The sequence below is a fragment of the Neofelis nebulosa genome, chromosome 3, assembly GCF_028018385.1.
Source record: "Neofelis nebulosa isolate mNeoNeb1 chromosome 3, mNeoNeb1.pri, whole genome shotgun sequence".
Classification (NCBI taxonomy): domain Eukaryota; kingdom Metazoa; phylum Chordata; class Mammalia; order Carnivora; family Felidae; genus Neofelis; species Neofelis nebulosa.
Window position 1 is genome coordinate 86,358,361 of NC_080784.1, and position 17,993 is coordinate 86,376,353.

Here is a 17,993-nt window from a genome sequence, read left to right on the forward strand (position 1 = left end):
CTGTTACACAACTATCAAACTGACACTTTCCTTCACCATCATCCAGACAAGGCCTTTACCTTGCTCCTGTTTTTAAATTTTTTTAACGTTTATTTATTTTTGAGAGAGACAGACAGAATGCAAGTGGGGGAGGGACAGAGAGAGAGGGAGACCAGAATCCAAAGGAGGCTCCAGGATCTGAGCCTGACGCAGGGCTCAAACTCATGAACGACGAGATCATGACCTGAGCCGAAGTCAGATGCTTAGCCAACTGAGCCGCCCAGGCGCCCCTATCTTGTTCGTGTTTTGTAGCGTGTTTCACTCAGATCCATGGACTCCCTCCCTTACTGTTTGATCCCTTTTTTTTTTTTATGGAAAACAACCTCTAGTAGTGTCCTGAGAAATAGTGCACAGAGGACTCATTTTTAGAGATCCTGCATATCTTAAAGTATTACTCTGCATTCCTAGTTGATGGAAAACTTGGCTGACGATGGATTTCTAGGCTCCAATTCATTTTTCCTCAGGATTTTGAAGGGGACTACTTCACCCTACTACTACTACTACTATCTTTTGAATGGGCCCTGCTATTTCCATTCAGCTGCTCTTAGGATCTTCTTTGTATCCTTAGGGTTCTGCAATGTCATATTATGAGTTGATGTTGATTTTTTTTTTATCATTCATTTCTGAGCACTTGGAGGACTCTTTTGATCCAGAAATTCATAGCTTTCAATACTTGGAAGTCTTCTCACATTGTTTTTTACGATTTTTTTCCTCCCTTTCTTTGCTTTTTGTTCTTTCTCAAAAACCTAATAGTTGAGTGTCTTGCCCTTGACCGGTCCACTAGCTTTTAAAAATATTTTCTTTCTTATTTGCTTTCTCTTTCTCTTTTTGTTCTAAATTTTTTGGAAGAGTCCCCAGTTTACCTTTCATACTTCTATTAAATTATTTACTTCTGCTAAAAATATTTTATTTCTTAAGACTTTGGTATTCTCTCAATTTTTTTATACCTTCCTGCTATTGCTTGAAGAATAAAATACATTCCAAGTCCCTAAGAATATTAATGATTGTTTACTTTATCATTTTTTCTTCTGCTTCAATACTTTTTTTTTCTTCTGAGTTCCTTTCATTTTAGTTGTCATCTATGACTTGTATATAAGATGTTTTCTTCATGTATCTAGTAGTCCTTGAATAACCATTCACATTGGTAACTCTGATGGCAGAACAACCCATTTGGTGAGCCTCATTGCAAGGCGGTCAGGACCTAGGAATGTCAGAAAATGTAGATTTTTTTTGTTCCTCTGGAGCCAACCAAGAACTCCAGGAAGTTCTAACTCCTTCTCCCATAGACTTTTCATCCCTGCCCCTTTTGCCCCGAGAATCTCTCTCATTTCTCCTTCTAGGCTCCTCTTTTCATAGCACCATGTCCTCCCTCTCCTTCAAGACCTTGCTTTATATAGGACTCTCTTAGGTTTTGTTCCTCAAAGACCCCTCTTCTACCTCTTCTTCTTCCACTTTCTTTCCTAACCCACCTCTTCCCAGATCCTCACTTTCTTCCCTTTATTATCTCACTGCTTACTCCTCTCAAGCAGATACTGCTTTTCTCAGACTGTTACTTTCCCCTCTCTTTTTTAGGTCCCTCTCCATCTGCCCCCCACCCAACCTATCTAAGCTCTCTGAATCTTAGCAGGGGTCTTAGCTGATTACTAAGGAGCCTCGCAGTCTCAACACTGAGGAGTCATAGTCTCTGGCATGAATCCACCAGGATGTGACAGTGCTGACCTGTAGGAAACACAGTGTTAAAACCTAGTCCTTGAATGATTGCCAACCTGGTAACCACATCCTGCCAACATGGCCTGCCCTCATCCGCCCTGGGACTGCCACTGTGATTCTGCCTTTTCCTACCTTCAAATGCACAGAGTCACTATGAGCTGATAAGGTGCCCCTCTCCTACAAATTCTATCTTGCATGCAACTGACATTTTCTACTTGCCAGAATGCTTTCATATTCATGAGTCCAGCCTTGGAAAGTGAGCTGGGTGAAACCTGGAGAAAGAAGATGTGAAGACTTGCCCCAGGTCACACAGCCGGTTAGGGGATTAGCCTGCTATCCCTCCCACCCCCTCAGTCTTGCTTGCTTTCATTCCCCCAAACTCCATTTGGAGTTTTTTTTTGTTTTTTTTTTTAATTTTATTTTTTTTTAATTTTTTAATATATGAAATTTACTGTCAAATTGGTTTCCATACAACACCCAGTGCTCATCCCAAAAGGTGCCCTCCTCAATACCCATCACCCACCCTCCCCTCCCTCCCACCCCCCATCAGCCCTCAGTTTGTTCTCAGTTTTTTAACAGTCTCTTATGCTTTGGCTCTCTCCCACTCTAACCTCTTTTTTTTTTTTTTTCCTTCCCCTCCCCCATGGGTTTCTGTTACGTTTCTCAGGATCCACATAAGAGTGAAACCATATGGTATCTGTCTTTCTCTGTATGGGTTATTTCACTTAGCATCACACTCTCCAGTTCCATCCACGTTGCTACAAAAGGCCAGGCAGAGAGAAAATTAGAGACATTCCATCCCTATCATTCCACCAAACCAAGAGATTCACATCAAGGTCACGAATGACCACACCTTCCCCCCGACCCCAAGTCACCAAATTTAATGGGCCCTTTTCAGTCCTTAACTTCCTTGACCTCTACGTGACATTCAATGCTCCCAGATAACTTTGCCCTTTCTTCTCTTGGCCTCTGTGATAACAACTCTCTCATGATGTTCCTCCTATCTCTCTGGCTACTTCTTATTGAGTCCTCCTCCTCTGCTAGATCCCGAGATAGAGGTATTTCTCAGGAGCCTGACCTAGTTCTTCCTCCCTTCTCACTCTGCATTCCCACTCTTGGAGGGCCCATTTATCTCTCATGTACTTAGATGACTCCCAAATTGTCATTTTCCTCTGAAATCCAGACCCCTATATACTGACATCTCCATTTAGATAACTGAAAATCATCTCAAACTCAACACCTCCAAAATTATATCCTTGATTCCCTTTGAACTAAAACCAATCCTCCATCAAGTCTTCTCCATTTGGGAAGGCCAGTTGTTTAAGCCAGCAACCTCAGAGTTAGACTTGATTTCACTCCTTTTTTTCTCTGACCCTTCACACCCCATCTCATCCGATCTGTAAATCCTTTTAATTCTATTTCCACTATATGGCTCTTTTATCCATGTACTGGTTTCCCATGTAAAAATGGTACCTCCATTACCATTTCTTATCATCATCTCTCAAAATCTGTGGTTTCAGGATGATTTAAACCCTTAAAATTATGTAAGAAAAAACCCAATGTCCTTCAACTAGTGAGTGGATAAAAAGTGTGGCACAACTGTACAATGGTTTACTACTGAGCAATAAAAAGGAATGTACTATTGATATAGGCAACTGCATGGATGAAGCTCAAATGTATTGTGCTGACTGAAAGAAGCCAGATTCAAAAGGCTGTTTATGGAATAATTCCACTTATATGACTTTTTTAAATTGTTCATTTATTCATTTTGAGAGAGTGAGAAAGAATGGGGCAGGGGCAGAGAGAGAGAGGGAGAAAGAGAATCCCAAGCAGGCTCTGTGCCAACACGAGCCTCTATCCCACAAAATGCAAAACCAGGACCTGAACTGAAATCAAGAGCCAGATGCTTAACTGATTGAGCCACCCAGGCACCCCTATATGACATTCTTGAAATGACAAAACTATATGACATTTTTGAAATGACAAAACCAAATTAGTGGTTGCCAGAGGTTAGGGGTGGGGGAGGGGGTTGACCACAATGCTGTGTTACAGGGAATCCCTTTGAGTGTTGGAAGCATTACAGAATGGTTGTTGTATAACTTTACCTATTAGTCAAAATTCATGGAACCACACACCCCAAAGCACGAATTTTATGTGTCCTTCCTTCCACATTCTGTCACACAGATTATTAAAATGCATGTATATTTAAAAAGAAATAAATAAAATGTATTAGTTTAAAAAAGAAATAAATAAAAGGTATTAGTTTAAAAAAAAAAAAAAAAAAAAAAAAAGAACTCCAGGAAGAAATCTACTAATACATTGCCTGTTGGAGCTAAGTGACCACTGTCCACATTTTGCATAGAGAGATAAGAGCAAGGGGCTTATCAATATATAAAATTTAGATATTAATTTAAGTCCTCTTTTATCAATTTATCATTTCATCTTTCATTCTGCTATTTCTGATGTCCCCAGATCTAAACTTTCTTAGGTTTGATTTTTCTAGGGAGCAAACCTCCTGTGCTCTGCAAGAGCTGAGAGAGGAATTGCATTATTGTGGGCAATACTACAAGGAATGAAGTAGTCCTTATATATAACTTCCATTTAACTTTATCTCCACTCTTACCTTTTTCCTTCAGAGGTATCTGGTGCCTTCTGGAGTTTTGTGACCTGCTTCATGGGGCCCCCCATCTGCAAGCAGTTAGCTTTTAGCTTTTTTCACTCTGCTCTTCCATCTGCAAAAGTTTCGGGGACTTCCAAAAAAATCTTATGTTAGCCTTGCCCTCTGGGTAATGCAACTTTTTAATTCTTTTAGTATCGTTTCAGTGGGGATTTGATAGAGAAAAAAGGTAAGGTGTGTACAATTAATCCGTCACATTTAACTACAAGCCTAATAACATTTTCAGATGTCTTTTTTCCTTCCCACACATATTACTATATCCTAGCATGTTTAAATTTCTAAGAGACAGGTGCACACATGTATAATAAAGCAGTCATTTCAATATTTCATAGCCTTTAAAAAGCAAAGAATAAAGAAATTTGTTGCCTAACCTTTGTCATTTAAGCTTGAATGGATATCCTCGAATGAAAACACAGGTCGTACTACAAACCCAAACAGTATTAAAATTGTATGATGCGACAGAATTGCCTGCAAGCTCAGTAGAAAAGGACATCTCCCCCAGTAGAGTTTTGTGATTTTTTTTGTTGTTGTTTTTTTTGGGTTTTTGTTTCTTTGTTTGTTTTTGGCTTATAAGTACTATGAAGTGTAATGGTGTATCTGCATGTCAATCATCCATATATTTCTTTCATTAACTTTGTCAAATCCTGTTTTCAAAGAGCCCCGTTTGTCCTTAAAGGCTAGCCTGCACTTGCTAGGAAACCAGCTTCGGCATTGTCTTTCCCAGTGGCCTACTGTATGGATTCTGATGAGATGCAAAACAGAGACATCTAAAGGAATTTTTAGGAACTGAAATATTAACATCTATCCTTAGGTCTGATTAATTCCCTTGGAAATACGGCACTGTGTTTATTATGAAGCTAGGAAATGTTGCTTTGTAAAATTAAATCCAAAGCCAAAATAATCTGCCTTTGGAAGCAGAGTTACTGGAACAAAAATATCAAAATTCACTTATTTGCCCTAAAGTTACTGGAAGGAAATAGACTTTCACTAAGCTATTTCTATTCATATTATATTTTGGTTTTTATTGTATTTGTCTGTAGTCCTATGTGTTATACAGGTAACAAAACAGTCAACATAAATAAGTAAATTAATGAACAATTAATTGATTGAATTATATTCTGGAGAAACAGAATTCAGGTATTTTCTTGGATTGATTCTTCTTTAAGAATTCCCAGTTTTCACCCTTTGACTTGATGGGGCTTAGAGAAGGTATGACCGAATTGTTTGTGCAAATTTAAAATGTTAATACACACAATAATGGCATTTCTCCCAGGAGCTTTATTTTCCCAAATGGATAAGAAGTAATAACGAAATTTAAATCTTCTTTTCAAAGACATTTAGATAATGTCTTCTTGTTTGACAAGCTCTGAGTTGTTAAAAGCTTTTCTCTAAGCCATCTAATTGCCATAAAATAGCTCTGTTTGAATTACTTTTCCTGGAAAGCCAAGGCCTAGTTCCAAGGCCATGAGAAAGTCAGCTTCCTTAATGTGAAGGTAAAAAATAAATATAAGAAACAACTGCAAACCATATGACAGATTTTCTTTTAAGGCATATGTGCTTCATCTATTTCTGTGAATGTATTTTTTTCCTTTTTCTTTTTAAGTCAATAAGTACATTCTATTTTGAAAAAGAGAGAGAAATAGGGAAATAACAAGAAATGGAAGATAATACCCAAAGCTGGTTTCCTAGAAAGTTCTATCTGTCCTTTCATTCTTTGAAGACAGAATTTGACAAGCTATCTGTGTTGGCTACTATTCTGGGTTGTAAAGTCTTAATTATTATATGATATGACAAGTGATAAAACATATTAGATGTCAGAGCCTCTTTGAAAACCAGTGAGAATTTTACTATACTTTTGAATTAGTTTAAAAGTTCGAGCCCCACGTCAGGCTCTGTGCTGACAGTTCAGGGCCTGGAGCCTGCTTCAGATTCTGTGTCTCCCTCTCTCTCTGCCCCTCCCCTGCTCATGCGCTCTCTCTCTCTCTCTCTCTCTCCCCCTCTCTCTCTCAAAAATAAATAAAAGTATTTAAAAAAATTTTTAAACAAAATTATGTATTTTTAAGGACCCTCTTTAGTTCAGACCAAATTTATCTAAAACTGTCCTTAATGAACATATTTAGTGTTTGCAAAACTACGATTAAAATTATTATTTAGGGGTGCCTGGGTGGCTCAGTTGGTTAAGCGTCTAACTCTTGATTTCGGCTCAGGTCATGATCTCTTAGTTTGTGAGCTGAGCCCTGCATCAGGCTTTGTGCTGACAATGCAGAGCTTGCTTGGGATTCTCTCTGCTCGCTCTCTTTCTCTCTCTCTCTCAAAATAAATAAATAAACTTCTTAAAATCTTTTAATAAAATTACTATTTAGAAGAACACTATAGGAGCACCTGGGTGGCGCAGCCAGTTAAACGTCCAACTTCGGCTCAAGTCATGATCTCGTGGTTCACAAGTTCGAGCCCTGCGTCCAGCTCTGTGCTGACAGCTCAGAGCCTGGAGCCTGCTTCAGATTCTGTGTCTCCCTCTCTCTCTGTCCGTCATCTGCTCACACTCTGTCTCTCTCTCTCAAAAATAAACATTTAAAAAAATTTAGATCACTATATAAGAAGAATAACAATAATGATAAAAATTTTAACTATTATTAAAAACAAAACCTCTTGTACATGTTAACCTAAATAAACTACTTCTATATAAACTTCAAAGTAATAAAACTGAATTTCTTTGAAAGCATTTTGTAATTCAAAATGTCTACTGTTCTAATCTCTTTTCAATTATTGTTTTTTTAAATCAATGAGATTTTACAGCATTGGTTCTGTGCATATTTTTATGTGATTGCCTCTTTGCATTAAGAACTCTTGAAGGATGTGTTAAGGTCTATTTAACTCACTATATTGACTAATCGAATTGTAGCTTAATATATGTTGTGCATAACAATTAAAGTGAACACAAGAGATTAAAGTGACTAAGTTGTCCAACTAAATAGGTAATTAATCCCCAATCTTACTAAAATTTGTTTTTTTAACATCTCTCACATCATGCCCTAGCATTCTCTTTTTGACACTCATGATCCAGGCTCCCATTAGTTCTTCAAGACTTCGTGCCACATCTCCTCGCATAAACTTTCTTGCACATCCCACTAGGATCAACCCAAATCTATACTGTGTAATTGTCCTTCCACGATAGTATTCCCCTTGTAGTCATCTTTAGTGGCTCTTCATGGCCTACAGGATACATTCAGTCTCCTGAGTCCAACATCTCTGATCCTCAATTACTGATGCCCCAAGCTATGTTCCTAACTTTATCCTCACACCCAATTCTAAGATTTCCCTCACTCCTTTCTTTCTGGCTAAGCCTGTGTATTCCACTGTCCCCCAAATAAGTCACAGATATAATTCAGCTGGTTCTTATGTTATACCACTTTGTGGATCAGCTAGATCAAGAGCGTTGCCTGTGAAACAATAGGACATCACCCCTTCTTCCTACTCTTTATGAATATCCTTGATTTTTTGGTTCAAAGGGGTGGGGAGGAGTATAGAATTGCCTCGACTCTAATTTGTGCTGCTACCTGCAACTCTGGCATCCCAGACCATCAGATGTTGCATTATCTTTCCTTAGTTGTACTCCACAATCCTTCACGCCCACCTTTCCAAACCACCCCCCCCCCCCGCCATGTTGCTGGTCAGACCCACAGCCCACTTCCTGTGCAGGCTCCCTCACACTTGGGACTAACCTGCTCTTGATCATCAATAACACAGTGCTATCAAACCTCTCCACCACAACTCTCTAGAACTCCTTAATGTCCCCTGTGTTTGTGTCCCTGATAAAGGGAAAAATTCCTAGCCTTCCATGCACCCCAGTCTTTCATTGGCAATCAAAGAGAAGAGGATTCTCAGCAGAATCACTGGAGGATACATTTTGTTCAGTTTTACAATACTATCCAGGAAACATAGGGTCAGTGTCAAGGTAGGATCAAGTACAAACTCATGTTATGCTCTGAATGACTGTGCCAGCCTCCTTTCTTATGATGATTTTCTTGCTGCTATTATTTTGAAAGAAAGAGAGAGAGAAAGAACAGGGAAGGGGCAGAAAGAGCACAGAGCGCAACATGGGGCTCAACCCCACAAACCACGAGATCATGACCTGAGCTGAAATCAAGAGCTGGACACTCAACCGACTGAGCCACCCAGGTGCCCCTCTTATGATGAATTTTTTTCTCTCATGAACTACATAGCTCCTCCCTGCTTCCCCTTGAGTCCACCAATCCATACACATAACACTTCTGTCATTAAATCAATAAATTAAATCCTGCATTTCTAATTTAAAATGGTATGACAGGGGCGCCTGGGTGGCTCATTCAGTTAAGCATCTGACTCTTGATTTTGGCTCAGGTCATGATCTCATGGTTTGTGAGACTGAGCTCCGTATCAGATTCTGTGCTGATGTTGTAGAGCTTGCTTGGGATTCTCTCTCCTTCTCTCTCTGACCCTCCCCCACTCATGTTCTCTCTCTCTCTCTCTCTCTCTCTCTCTCTCTCTCTCTCTCTCAATAAACATTATAAATACATAAATAAATACTACGACAACTCAATATATAAACTCATTCTTCAATCCTACTACATAATAAGTTAGAACACCCAACACAATTTTCTAGATGTGTCCTTCATGTTCCCCTTTATTTTCACTTATGTTCTTGGGTTCTGTGGTTGCAAGGAACAGAAGCTCACTCAAATGTCAGAAAGCCCACAAACCAGACCCCAAAAAAGATAGGACAGGATGGTGGGATGGTTTGGGACTCAAGGTGGCTCCAAGGGCTTCAGCAAAAGCTACTCATGGATGTTCATTAAAATTCAGCCATTGGTGTGACTGCACTTTTCCATGTCTCTGGTCCCTTCTTCCTATATTATGACCCACCACTTCTAATCCAGTGCTTCTCGAACCATCTAAGGTCCAGGAATGCTTCCCCCCACCGCTCCCCAATCCATCATGGACCAATGCTTTTATAAAGCACAAACTTATATATTTGGATGTCACTATAATGTTACATCACTCTACAGTACAAAAACTTAGCTTCCTCTTTTTTCCTTTGGCTTAGCACACAGGCCAGTACTGACACCCATACCACACTTCCCGCAGCACTGCGTCCATCTGCTTTCTTTTAGTTTCTGATCCCTCATACCATTGGGCTGCAAGTGGCCCATCATTTGTCTCCCCACCCTTTCTTACTTTCCAACCCTTAAATTCTGCCCCTCCCCCACCTGCTAAGTGCCCTGCCCCTCTTAGGTGACAATCTAAAGGAAGGAAATTATATCAACTCATGTCATCTTTTCTGCTGTGCCCTATGGCTGCTCTGGGTTCACTCCAATAACGTGGAGTGGATAAGTGGCATCGCAGGTCATGACACACCTATGACCAAGGAGCACCCCTTCAGAGATATAGATGTGGCATGGATACCCGGCTTGGCCCATATTTTTAGAGTTTTTTAAATTAGTGCAGTTTCTTATAAGAGGACAATAAAGAGCAATCTAAAATATCTGTTACCAGATTGAGTCTTAGTTAAGTAATAAATGTAATTTTTCTCTCATTTGAAAGAGCTGACTGATCTGTGCCTTCCCTGGGCAAGCTGGAGGTGCTGAGCTGCTGTGGTCAGTGACTGTCAGAGTGGTGATGCACATGTAATTCCTGGTGCTCACCTTAATTGGATGTACCATTAATCTTTGCTCACTAATATGACCTGAAGTCAGGAATGAGTAAACACATTCTTCCCAGAGAGCACAGTATTTTTTTTAAACCTCTTTCTCTGTGGTAGGTTCCAGGGAGACTGCTTTAGAATTAAGTTTCTCATAAGGAAAAAATAAGTAAAATGGGCCTCAAGAATTTTCCTCTTCTCCTGCCCCCTTCTGGTCTGTATAGTCATGGTAAGAAAAGAGAAAGGGTAGCAAAAGAGCTCAGAAAAAGCAGTAGACGGCACCTACTAAGAACAAAACATCCAGAATTCAGAAACTCACCCATAGTCAACTACCAACTCCAGGTACATAACAGAGGCCCTATTAGACACAGTGCAGAAGTCTTCAACAAGACTGCAGTCATTCACAAGCAAGCTGCTCATTAGAATCACCCCATCCTAGACGTATGAAGTCAGATTTCTAGGAACAGGTAGTTAGGAAATACATTCCATATTCCCTGGGGAAAAGTCCTATGTGACACCTTTTATGGAACTATCAGTTCCTGTGAATTATTTTTAGCTTTTTCTTCTAGGCTTTAAGGATGCTCATTTGGATAATAAATTACACGGTCATCCTGGTATGAGCACTGTATTTTTCAGATACTTGCCAGGTGACCTTCATTTGTGCCCAGGATTACAACCACTAATTTAGTCCAAATGTCTCATCTCAAAGGAAAAAGCAACGGTCACCAGAATTTTTTTTTTTTTTTTAATCTGACTGAAGTCACCAGGTAGTTAGCATTTCACACTCTAATATCACATTTGCCTGACAGATCCTATCCTTCCCGCCCAGGAGGACACTGACAATTCCCTCTGAAGCAAAGAAAAGAAAATTTCCTCTACCCTCTCTTTCTTCCTGACCTCTCCTCTCTAGGTATAAAACTAGCTTGCTGGTTCCAGCACCATCGCTAACAGACAGGTGGAAGGGAACTATTACTGACTGACGGTGTCGACATGCCAGATACTAGTCAATTTAAATGCAGAGTGGTGAGGCCAAGCTCAGGATACCTCCCCACCATCACACACTTCCCCCAGCCCCCATTATCCACTCCCTAGTCTTTTATGCTAGGGCCAAAGGGCCAGTTGTCCTCCAGGGAAAAGAACTAGTACTGCATTCCACCATATTTGCCTGTTCAACTGAAACAAGAGTCTAGGGAGATGAGCTTCTACAAGAATTTACACTTGGGGTGGGGGGGGGGGAAGGAAATGAGTAGTACTCAACAAGGGAACCGAGTACAGAGGGAGGAGTAAAATGCTGCATGGTGGGTGCATTGCAAATGCTGCATTTGCTAACCGTGCACCTTTGTCCATTCTTGTGAGGTTAGCACTGTTGACCCAACTCCATGCCATTGCTACAGGAGTCTTTGTATGGGAAATGGTTTTACTCCCTCTGGTGTGGCATTCACAAAAAAAGCAAACACCTTGGCCTCTTAAGATTCCTCCTTACATACTTGGTGTTACTACCACAGCACACCCTTTGCCAGGAAAACTGGTGTTTTTCGCCCCATGGCACATACTGGGCAAAATTTCTGGGGTTGATCCCAGGCCATCGGTTGAACCTCTTTGCCCTTATGAGAGTTCCCTTCTGAGATATGGGGTGTCTGTCTGCAAGGAGGTGTCAGTCAAGATCACCTAACCCATTATTCACTCAGGCATTAGTTATATAGAGAAATGTCTGAAAACAGATATTGAAGAATATTAATTCTTTTCCTCTAGGGAGACTCTTGGGTCAATGAAAACAGGCTTACTTCCTACTCTGCTACCTTCTCTGCTTACCTCTTGAAAGAAGTAGCCTCTGACAAGCCATAAAAAAACTCCTATGAAACTCTGTGCCTAGAGTGCTGGTTCATACTCCCTTTTCCTTTACATTTGATTATCTACATGGGGCCAAACATCACTGTACAAACAACAACAACAACAACAACAACAACAACAACAAAAATCAATAAATGTCCATAGCAAAACTTTAGCAGGCTTTAAGTGGTAGCTTCCTCCACTGAAGTTCTTTATTTTTTTTTTAATTTCTTTTTTTTAACGTTTATTTATTTTTGAGACAGAGAGAGACAGAGCATGAACAGGGGAGGGGCAGAGAGAGAGGGAGACACAGAATCCGAAACAGGCTCCAGGCTCTGAGCTGTCAGCAGAGAGGCCGACGCGGGGCTCAAACTCACGGACCGTGAGATCGTGACCTGAGCTGAAGTCGGACGCTTAACCGACCAAGCCACCCAGGTGCCCCCTGGGCCTTATTTAGTTAGAACTAAATAAGGGTTGCCAGAAAAATTACAGGGTGCTCAGTTAAACTTGAAATGCAGATAAAAAAAAAATTAGTGCAATAGTTGGAACACACTCATACTAAACAAAGTATTTGTTGCTGTTTCCCTGAAATTCAAATTGAACTAAATATTCTGTATTTTTATTTGCTGAATCTCACAAGAACAACTGAAATCTCTACCACCACATACACTCCCCAACCCCATCCATTCATACTTGTCCAAATCACATATCCCACAGTAGGAGCAGAACAAGAATGTGAACAAGCTCAAGTTCAGAGAGGAAAAATATTCTCCTCTGGCTTCTGGACTGCTGTGTAAAGACTTTTCCTAGGAAGAAGGACAATGTGGAGAGGAAAGGGAGTGTTAGTTTTGGAAGTTCTGCCTGGGTGCAGAAATTCATGCTAGTTCCACCCTAACTTCTACCTTGGCTTCCTCACAATAAGTGTCCACTGAAATTCTCCCTCTGTAGGATATCCTCTATTGAGGTACTATTTTATGCTACCAACCTCTGCCTTGGCAAACAAAACAAGGCTACGCGAATCTAGTCTTATACTTCATAAACCATAATTATTCTTTTAAGAATGCTATTTTGAGGGATGTGAAACCTCATAAAAGAACATCTGAGATAAACCATTAATAGTTATGATATTCAAGGGGCGCCTGGGTGGCTCAGTTGCTTCAGCATCCAGCTTTGGCTCAGGTCATGATCTCACGGTTCGTGGGTTCAAGCCCTGCAACGGGCACTGTGCTGACTGACAGTTCAGAGCCTAGAGCCTGGTTTGGATTCTATGTCTCCCTTTCTCTCTGCCCCTCCCCCGCTTCCCCTCTTCTCAAAATAAACATTAAAAAATAGTTATGAAAATAAGTATTTTTCAAATAGTTATTTGAAAATTTAATTTGAACAAGTCAACTTGATGTTATTCTGTTTTTGTATGAAGGCACATGAGTGCACACCCACATAAACATATAATTGCTGTTACTAATCTTTGTAGCCATGAAGCCAAATGTTCAGGTATCACTTGAATGATAAATCACTCCAAGCCTTGCTCAATAGATATCTTTTAAAATGGCTAAATCAGGACTTGGATTCATACAGAACATGTGCACAGATAGCATACAGACAGTGTTGACTTCCTGCCTGCCATTACTCAGGAATATCCTGGATCGCATCCCAGATGCTGGCCTTTGCCTTGACTGATGCTCTGTTTCTAACTGCACAACATAATGTAATCTCTAGTCCACCTCACAAACTCATCACATTCATGTGTTCTTAGGTACCTGTCAAACATTGGATAATATGCTCAGGCTCATATTCCCAGACTTGGTTATAACCCAAATCCTTCTAACTAGAGGTACAGCACTTGTTAATAATCACTTCTATATTAAATTTATCATTATTAAAATTGCAATAAACTATGTTATATTCTAAGTGAGTAGAAGCTCATACACTGAGCAGAAAATTGTTCACCTTTAAGAGGAGACCAACTCTTTCATGCCATGAGCAGCCTTTATACGTGTGTGTATGTGTGTATATGCCCATACACACACATATGTATGATTAAATAACAAGTAAGTAACACTTATCACCTGTGCTAAGCTTTTCAGTTCACTACAGAATATTCTTCTGAAAATCTGGCAAATTATCAGTCTGCAGAAACTCCCAGGATCAGTGGGGTTGGAGAACCGAATGGCTGGTGATGCATACCTAGAGCTACTACCTTCTCATTGCTGCTCAGGTTCACTCTGTTGGAAGGGCCTCCTGTCTTACCGCATATATTCCTCTAATCGGCATTCTCACTTCCAGGCAGAAGGAGCTGGGCACGTACACATCATGATTCTCATCAGCTAAAATTTGACCCCACATCCGCAAAACATCCAAATAATTTTCTGTTCCTATTAATGTTCCTTAACCATAACCCAAATGACAACTGTCCTCCTCTTTTATCCTCTTTGAGCTATGCTCAAAGACCTTACTCAAATTTCCATGAAATCAGTTTACCAGGCAGAGACTCTGAAGTAACAGAGTACACGGTGAGCGGCAATACGGGCAGAATGTGTCTGTTTTGTTGCCGTATTGTTTCAGTAGCATCTACTACAGTTCCTGGCCCTTATGTTCTCTAGATATACTCAAGAGATAGAGAAGAAATATACATTTGGACCCTATACATATACATTCAAGTCAAACAAAATTACCTTATTTATTCCAACAACCAACAATTACTATACACTTCAGTTAATCTTTAGAAATACACGGGTCTACACGGGTCTAGAAACACATTACACGGGTGCCTGGGTGGCTCTGTCAGTTAAGCGTCTGACTCTTGATTTCAGCTCAGGTCATGATCTCTTCCTCATTTATGAGTCCGAGCCCCACATCAGGCTGTGTATGCACTGAGCCTGCGTGGGATTCTCTCCCTCCACCTCACTCTTGCGCGCACGCTCTCTCTCTCTCTCTCTCTCTCTCTCTCAAAATAAATAAGTAAACTTTAAAAAAACATTACAATATCAGTAATTCTGCAGAGTTTATAGTAACAGGTTTTTAAATCTCTCATTCTCTCTTCCCTTTACTTTCTATATCAGTATTCATTTTATATTTATTACTTACTATGTATTAAAAAAAAAAAAACACTGTACTAAGTGTCCAAGTGCCTAGTTAGTAAATTTCCCAACATTCCAGTAAAGGTTCTCCCTTTTCTTTGATCGAACATGTTAAACTACACCTAAGAAGTGAGTTGATAACATTTACACAGTTTTAATCTATTCAGCTGCTAAATGCAAAACATTTCTAAGCTACAAAATTATGTTTCTGTGGTAAAAGATAATGTTTCCCAATTATAAGAAATTTAAGAGATTTTAGGGGAGAAACTATAAAGATATAGTTTACTTCAAGGAAAGTTACATGTTCTCCATTTTGGTTGATGTTGTATCTTTTGGCCACATTCCTGAACTAAAAAACAGGAATATGCTAATAAGTTTCTAGGACATATTCCCAAAACAGCTTTACAGAAGTTCATTTGATCCTAATCACCACTCTAGCAAGTAAGTGGGTGGTATTGATAGAGCACGGGGGGTATGGAAACCATGGTGCAGATATACCAAATGGCTTCTCCACCATCAGCAGAGAAGCAATGACAAAACCTCTTTGGAAGACAGCCCAGTCCGGTGAAATAAGGATGGTTTGAGAGTCATAAAACCTGGCTTTAAAACCGTATGATTTGAGAAAATTACTTAATCTCTCTACACGTCAGCTTTTTCACTCCATAAAAAGAAAGTATTAGGTTGAAACATTTGAAATCACCAACATGCAATCATTTTTTACCTACAAAAATGGCTATTTCATTTGGTTCAACCTCATAATAATGTTAACTTAAAAGAGTTGTTCTAATTATTAAATGCTATGTTCTATTTAAAGCACCTGCACGGAGCTTAGCATAGAGAAGTACTAGACACGTGTTCACGTTCTTCACCCTTCCAGCTTCAAGCTATAGCATCAGCACGATCACTTCACTCACCACCACTCATTTAACCACATCATTCCTCTGTCCTCTTTTTGGACTTTAGACAGAGTAAAATACATGATCTAAATGTATTTTATAATACGATAGCTAAAATGTTAACACCCATTGAAATTTCAGAAGATAACACAAAAAATGAAACAGGATTATAATCACTACTGATTCTCCAGTTTAAGTCAGCAGCATAAAGTCCTTCCTTTCCACTTCTAAATGGATGCCTTACGTTCTCCATTATGAGCATGTATACAATAAACAAGGACATATCTGTCTTGAACCTACCTATTCAGAATCCTGTCAATAATAACATTATAAACCAGAAGACCCGAGGCTTGCCTTTACTTACGATGCCATTATAGATTGATAGCAAAAGGTTTGCTTGAAATTCAATTAAGAACTAGGCAATACTGATATGGTCTCAATCATTCAGTAAACTGACAATTTTAGAAAAGAAGCAAAGGAGGTTGGGATAAAACAATGTAATGAAGAAGCTAATGCAGATCTAGACAAACTTCATGTTCTTACCTTCTTCCTTCCCACAACCTTAGACTCAAAAGACACTAAATGATCCAAAGAGCAAGGGACCCTAGACCTAGAAATATTCTTCTCTGTCTGGTAAGGACAAATTTTTCATCCGTGAGCTCAGCTTCCAGAAAGTATTTAAATCAATGAGGAAAATAAGAGACTATCCAGGGAAACCAACCAAATCAGCACTAATGATCAACAGGGTGACAAGCATTCTACTCATTCATATTTAAAAAGGTAATTAGGAGTGTTGAGCATTTGAGGGGCACCTGGGTGGCTGAGTCAGTTGAGCATCCAACTTCCTCTCAGGTCATGATCTCACGGTCCATGAGTTCGAGCCCTACATCAGGCTCACTACTGTCAGCCTCTCAGCACAGAGCCCACTTCAGATCCTCTGTCCCCTTCCCTCTTCCCCTCCCCCATTTGCACTCTCCCAAAAATAAATAAATATTTTCTAAAAAGGAGAGTTGAGCATTTGAAAACATCTCCGTATTTTTAAAGCATGTAAAAAATTTCCTTATTAATCCATCTAAAGCATAGACCTCAGTTTTATTTGAATTATTTTCATTCTGTTAATCTTTATCTCCTATCTCAACAACCATTCATTCCTAATGACCTTCTACAGTGTACTAGCTGCAAAGCTAATCAATCATTGAATAACTATTTATAGAATGTCTAACAGGTACTCAGCACTATACTAGAGGCCAGATAAACATTAAAGAAAGCTTTTCTAATACTTCCTGAAGGCTTTTTGTTTCCAATTAAAGAAGGATCTTAATGTTTCACAAACTTGCAATGTCCTCTAACAACTCTTGCCTAATCACCTGTTGCCAAATCAAAGCTTGATGAAAATACAATCATGGTATGATCATCTTTCCCTCCACAGAGGCTTCATACTGTTCTGTATTTGAAGAGGTGACAGACTATGATTTTACAGGATACCCATGTTCAATTAGAGCTCTATACCTGATGCTTAGAACGAACATGTGATCCTCAAGGAGCAGTAAGTACCCTTCTTGCTTACTTCTGTTCACACAGCCAATGTATCTTCTTATCATACGAGAATGGCAAACAGAGCTATCTATCTTCGCAGACATGGAAGGCCAATTAGGAAAGGCTCATCTGTAGGGGCCATGGTTTTAAGCATGCCTCTATTACCCTCTCAGAACCTAGAAGAATAAGACTCAAAATTGTGTGGTTTTGAACTGCACTAGTCAGGTTGACTCTGTACCCATACGTTGTCTGTACTCTATAAAAGCTCATTTAAGCAGCGGGGCATGGAGGACACACAGAGAGTAAAACCACCTAAATATGTAAAAGGAGACAGTGACAATACCACACTCTCAAATAAGTAATCAGTTAGTATTGGATTCTTACCACGTTTAAGGTTCCCATCTACGCAAAGGACAACAGGACTCTGTTGTTTGACAAAACACGTATTTGGGATCATTGGTATTGACTTACAGTGAGTCAACAAAACTGCACAGTTCATAGGTTTCTCCTCCGTTCAGCAGAAAATGCTGCGTTTCCTCGGCAACTGAGAG